This window comes from Coffea eugenioides, chromosome 10 (genome assembly GCF_003713205.1).
Source record: "Coffea eugenioides isolate CCC68of chromosome 10, Ceug_1.0, whole genome shotgun sequence".
Taxonomy (NCBI): Eukaryota; Viridiplantae; Streptophyta; class Magnoliopsida; order Gentianales; family Rubiaceae; genus Coffea; species Coffea eugenioides.
The window spans coordinates 10,732,071-10,738,070 of record NC_040044.1 but is presented as its reverse complement, the minus strand read 5'-3'; the positions used below and the strand labels follow the sequence as shown (position 1 = coordinate 10,738,070).

The 6,000-nt window shown below is 33.8% G+C and overlaps 1 non-coding gene across 1 annotated transcript; it reads left to right on the top strand.

The window, feature by feature from the left end:
* The first annotated feature begins 413 nt into the window (after window positions 1–413).
* LOC113750981 lies at window positions 414–520 on the top strand. The gene has a single exon (XR_003464745.1). It is a non-coding gene; the product is annotated as a small nucleolar RNA R71 (small nucleolar RNA).
* Window positions 521–6,000: the final 5,480 nt, after the last annotated feature.

Genomic DNA, 6,000 nt, shown 5'->3' with positions numbered 1-6,000 from the left:
AAGTATTAGAGTATGAATTCTTTTGCGGTGGACGGTTGTAATTGTTGAGGTATTGAACCTATTAACTGTTAGAACACATAGAATCATCATGATCTCCGCCGCAAGTAGTACAATATGCAACAACTACTCCTTGATTAGAGATAGAACCAACATGCCTATTAAGCATCTTAACCACATTATCCATCTTTGCACTTAACATATTCAAGTTATCTACTTCAAGCATACCTGCGGTTCTTATTGTATTACCTCGTTCGTTGGCCTATTGGTAGTTATTAGCAGCCATTTCTTCTATCAATTGTTGAGCTTCCTCGACTGTCTTTCCCATCAATGCTCCTCCCGTTGCCGCATCTATATGCGTCTTTGTTGGATAGGTAAGACTATTGTAAAATGTTTGGACCACTAGCCAATCTGGTAAACCATGATGACAACATCTTCGTTGTAATTCCTGATAGCACTCTCAAGTTTTGTACAATGTCTCTCCTTCCTGTTGAGAGAAACTAGTTATATCCATTCTTAGTCTAGCAGTTTTTCCAGGTGAAAAGAATTTATTGAGAAAAGCCTTAGTTAATTCAGCTCAAATAGTAAAAGTGTTAGGAGGATGAGATTGTAGCCAAACCTTGGCCTTGTCCCTTAGTGAAAAGGGAAACAATCGAAGTTTAATTGCATCATTACTAACACCATTAAACATAATTGTATCACAGATTTCAAGAAATGTTGACAAGTGAGAATTTGGATCTTCAGTAGCATTACCTCCATATTGAGATTGTTGTACCATTTGAATCAGTGATGGTTTAATCTCAAAATTAGTAGCATTTACCGTTGGCCTTGCGATACTAGTTTGAGATCCTTGTGTACCCGGTAATACAAAATCTCGTAAAATTCGCCTATTTGGTTTATTTTCTGCCATTTCTTCCTCAAATGGTAATTCTATCAAGATTTCTTCTATCGGCTGCCAAATCTCTTGTTCCTCTTGATGTGGTATATGCCTCCTTTGTCTCCGAAATGTCCTCTCAATTTCTGGATCGAAAGGTGCAACTTCTCGATATATTCGGTGCATACACTACAAATAGAAATAAGAGAAATTATGCAGTTTGAATTGTCAAAAACTAAATTAATGCAAAGTCAACTATAAACAACTTAAATAAAAATAATAAAAATGTCTAAATTAATAGAGATGATTAGGCCTTAATATTGCCGCTCCCCGGCAGCGGCGCCAAAAACTTGATGAAATTTTTATATCAATGCAAGTTTATTTTCGAATTTTACCCGTTAGACTGCAAGTATACAGGTCACTTAGTAGTTTTGGGCAAATATCAGGTCGATCCCATGAGAAGCAATGTCTACAAGTACTAGATCCTTATTTTCTCTATTATTTAGATTTATAATGAATTTGAGCAGAGAAATAATATTGCTACTGTATACAATTCTGAGTTAACAAATTGAAAGATACAAATGGAGATTTCTTTACTAAAGCCTTAAATCTAGAGATATAGATTCCACTTATGATATAAATAACACAAATGAATAGATTTATCTCTTGTTATTATTCTTGTTAAACCAGGGATTCATTTCCAATATTATCAAATCTCATTCTCATGATAAAATGACCTAGAGCAGTCTAGTTTTTCCTATTTTCATGGTGAAATACTAGTTCTACTCTGTTTTCCTTCATGAAATGCTAGATAATCCACTTAAGTATACATCTATTTTCATGAACATACAACTTAAGCTCTACTCATGTGTTTCCATTGTTACTACCAATTCTCATTGAATAATAACAACTATAAACATGCTATTGGTGATCAAACAATAACAAGTAATTACAGCTACACAAATAGACAAGTTAATACAAGATACGACAAGAGTAAATCACATTCACTTCATATCATTTAGTCATAAGTTTCATCTACTCCATAGATAAAAAAGTTTAACTACTCATAAATGATATCACAATCAAATTCACAGATTTATTAATGCAAAACATCATAAAGTACAGTACAAGAAGGTTAAGCAAAGCTTAGCCAAGTTAATGGTGAAACCTTCCAATTTCTGCTATGTCTTGCATTGAAAATGATTACAAGTGAAGTCTCCAAGTGCTTCCTCAAGAATCTTCTAGCTAGAGAGAAAAAAAATGTTACAAGAAGAAAAACTAGCTATGTATGATTCCTTATTTGCTTCTCCCTTGTGTCTTGATAAGAGTTTATTTTACGTATTTTTTGTGTGTTTTATTAGTTAATTTTGGTTTGATTATTTAGTTTAATAACTAAAATAACTAAGGTTTTGGTAAAAAACTACATTTTATGTTAAAATGGCTAAACATTGCATTTTATGGATTTTTATGGGAAAAACTTCATATTTTGTAAGTTTAATGATTCAATCATCAAATGAAGTGTATTGAGAAGATATTTGGATGATTGAAGATGGATTAAAATGGTGAAAATAAAATATGAAGTGTAAAAAGGAAAAATGCAATTTGAATCAAGAAAAGTCAGGTTTTGACAACTCTGACACGTTTTGGTATTTTGACTATATCTGGAGCTACACTGATCGGATCAAGGTGATCTTGGTACCATTTTGAAGCTAAGAGATATATCTACATTTGGTATGAAGACATCAAAGTCCAATTCAGCCGTTTTCATAGTCCAAAAGTTGAAATACCGAAATTCAACTCAGCTGTCCAAAGTGGAAAACAGAGCTCTGACCAGTGTTTAGTATTTCGATCATATCGCAGGCTACAAAGCTCAGATTTGGATGATTATTGAATCATTGGAAAGCTAACTCAAAGGGCTACAACTTTGGTGTTTTACAAAAAATCCAGTTCAGCCTTTATGATAGAGAAAATCGCAGCTGAAGTAAGGACAAAGTGAATACGCGAGTACACAAAACGTGACTTGTAACCGCGTTTTGTGTAGGCGCGTTTTCCGGCCGCAATTCTGCAATTTTGCTCAGTCAATTCTCTTGTGTTCTGACTACTTTCCAGCTACAATCTGCAAGAGAATTCGGTGCACATGCTTTAGAAGACAAAAGGGCAAGAAAGTTGGCATATTTTCAAGTCAAAAACAATGGCTATTGACTATCTTAACAATTTCAGATTTGGAAATCAAATGCAGCAAGTTTGGACCAATGGAAAAGGAGCTTTTGGAGCAGTTTATATAGGGAGCAACCAGGACATGCAGGGAAGATACGGGAGAAGCTTGAGGAGTGCAGAAATGTAGTTCTTCCATTTCCTTAGTGTAGGATAGTGTAGTAAGTGTAGTTCATCCATTCTTGTATAATGGCTAGATTAGGATGAAAATGGAGATGAAGAAAGAGAAGTTGAAGCTCAAGTGACATGGGTTATCTCTTCTCCAACTCTTTATCTTTTGTATTGGATTCTTAAATATAGTTAATATACAAGTTCTAGAATTTATGTTATTTATGTGTCTTTAAAGTTTATACCTTGGGTTTGGTTGAACTTTCTATGATTGTTAGTATTTATTATTTGGTTATTTGTTTGCTATGATTTGAGCAAGTTATTTAGCACTTTGGCTTTTTAAATCATGATTAATCTGGTACCATTAATTCTGATTATCTAAGGTGTTATTTCTGCAATGAAAATTGAGATTTAACATTAGTTCAAGAAGTGCTAAACATAGGGAGTACACTCACGAGAGTAGAGGTGCACCTATGTGGTTTTTAGTGATTCATTTCATGTAATTTCACTGAAGAAATGAACTTGTAGCTAATTTCATAACCATGAGAATAGGTATGGATTAGTTATAAGTATAATTGATTCACTACGAAAGTAGGATTCAAATGCATAAGAAAATTACACCATAATTAGCCTAGATGTAGTATTCAATGATCCAAATATAACACTTGGATGAGTAGTTAGGGATACCACAACCTAAGGAGCTTTTACTTGTTAATTTCTTGTATAAGTGCAGTAGGTTAAATTTCTTATTATTCATTGATAGTCTAAATAATAAAGAAACTTTAGTAATACCGGTAATTGTTCACTCTTCCTTGTGGGATCGACCCGATATATACCCTAAACTACTAGTTGATCTGTATACTTGCAGTGAACGGGTGTAATTCGGTATTTTTTAGCTTGCACGTATGTAAAATACCCGTCAAGTTTTTGGCGCCGTTGCCGGGGAAGATTTGGCAATATCGGTGTGAAGAGCAACTTTATTAATTTAGACAATTTTTCTTATTTTTGTTGTTTTTGCTGTATCTTATGTGTTTTATGTCATTTTTTTTTTAATCAACTTTTATTTTATTTTATTTTTTTCTGTTTTTGTTTGTGTCTTGGAATCTATCCTTCTTAACTAATCTTACTTTTGAGATTGTTTAAAAGTAATTTTAGATAATGAGGAGGGTAGGTGAATTTGGAGGACAATGCTTGAGAAGTGGAAGATTGGTAATGGATGATTACCAAGTGCAAAGCTCCTTTAATAGAGGTAACCAAGAATTTACTGAATGTATGTCTTTTGAAGATGGTTTAAGGTGCTTAAAGGCAAAATTTGATGTAATTAAGTTTCAAGTTCAAATGGACACCATGATGCATGAAATTGAGCAGAGGAGGAATGTTAATGTTTTTAATTCTTATCATGTGATTTGTGACTTGTGTGGAGGTTATCATGCTACTAACACATGTATGCAAGCACAAAATGTGGATTATTATGATGAATTAGAGCATTACAATCCCTGTTTTGATCGATATAGTGCTAATGCTTATGGTTGGGATAATCAATGTGTATATAGTGATTCTCCATATTCTTATGATTACCAACCTGAAAGTGTCCAATATGAATCAAAACCATCTTGGGAGTTAGCTATAGAAAAATTAGCTAATGTGACTTTCGACCGTTTTGATAGGATTGAGGAAAGGATAGATGAATTGGCTTCTCACTTTGGTAGAATACAAGATCAATTACATGTATTGTGTGAAGTTATTTCTTCTAATAATTTGCAAAATGATCCTAGCATGAATGGTGGGAATGTTGTATGTGAAAATGGGTTACATTTTGATGAAAATGATGAATTTCAATTGTGTTTCAATGAGCAAATGTCCATTTCACATAATAATATCTTTGGAACTAACTTTGAACCTCAAGAGGTAAGTTTTAATGACTCATTTTTCACCCCTCTTGAGGAGTGTATAAAAAGTACAGGTTTTAAAGATATTCCTGCCCAAGATACTTTCATGACATTTCCTTTGGTAAGTTCTCAAGTGGTGCATATTCAAGGTAATATCTATGAAACACTTGGAATATGTAAGTCACTTCCATCTCTCATATCATTAGATCATGTGGCTTTGGCTATAAAGTCACCATTTAATGATCCACCACGGCCTAAAATGGTGGATTATTCGCTAACAAAGCCTCCTTGAAAAATGAGGTGAAATAGTCAAGCTATTGACTATAAAGAAGCGCTTATTGGGAGGCAACCCAATGTTTGTTTAAGTTTATGTTATTTTGGGGTGATTTTATGTTTAAAGTATATGTTTGAGTTATTTTGTTATTTTTCATTTATAGGTATTGGAAATGAAAGCAAAAGTGACCAAATGAGGTGAAAAAGGCGAAGTTTGATCAAGGAACTCAACCCCTCGATTTGAGTAATTGTTGTTTTTGATTCGTTACAAGGGGTTAAAATGCATGTTTTGATCATTTTACATGTGCATGCATTGAATATTTTAGCAAACAAATGATCTATGATGCATTTTGAGTAATTAGGGTACCTTTTGTAATTTTGTAAAAGTTGAATTTCTGCTAAAATTCGCAGCAGAAAACGCGTTTCTCAAGAAAACGCGCCTCTGAATCGCGTTTTCATTGAATCGCGTTTTCAATTCTGTGCCTATAATGAAGAAAACGCGCCTTCAAAACGCGACAGGAAGTCGCGTTTTCTACAAAGTCGCGTTTTCCAGCCTGTTCAGAAACCAAAAACGCGACTTCAAATACGCGACTCAAAGTCGCGTTTTTAAGCATAGTCGCGTTTTCGATCCTGCAAGATATGTGA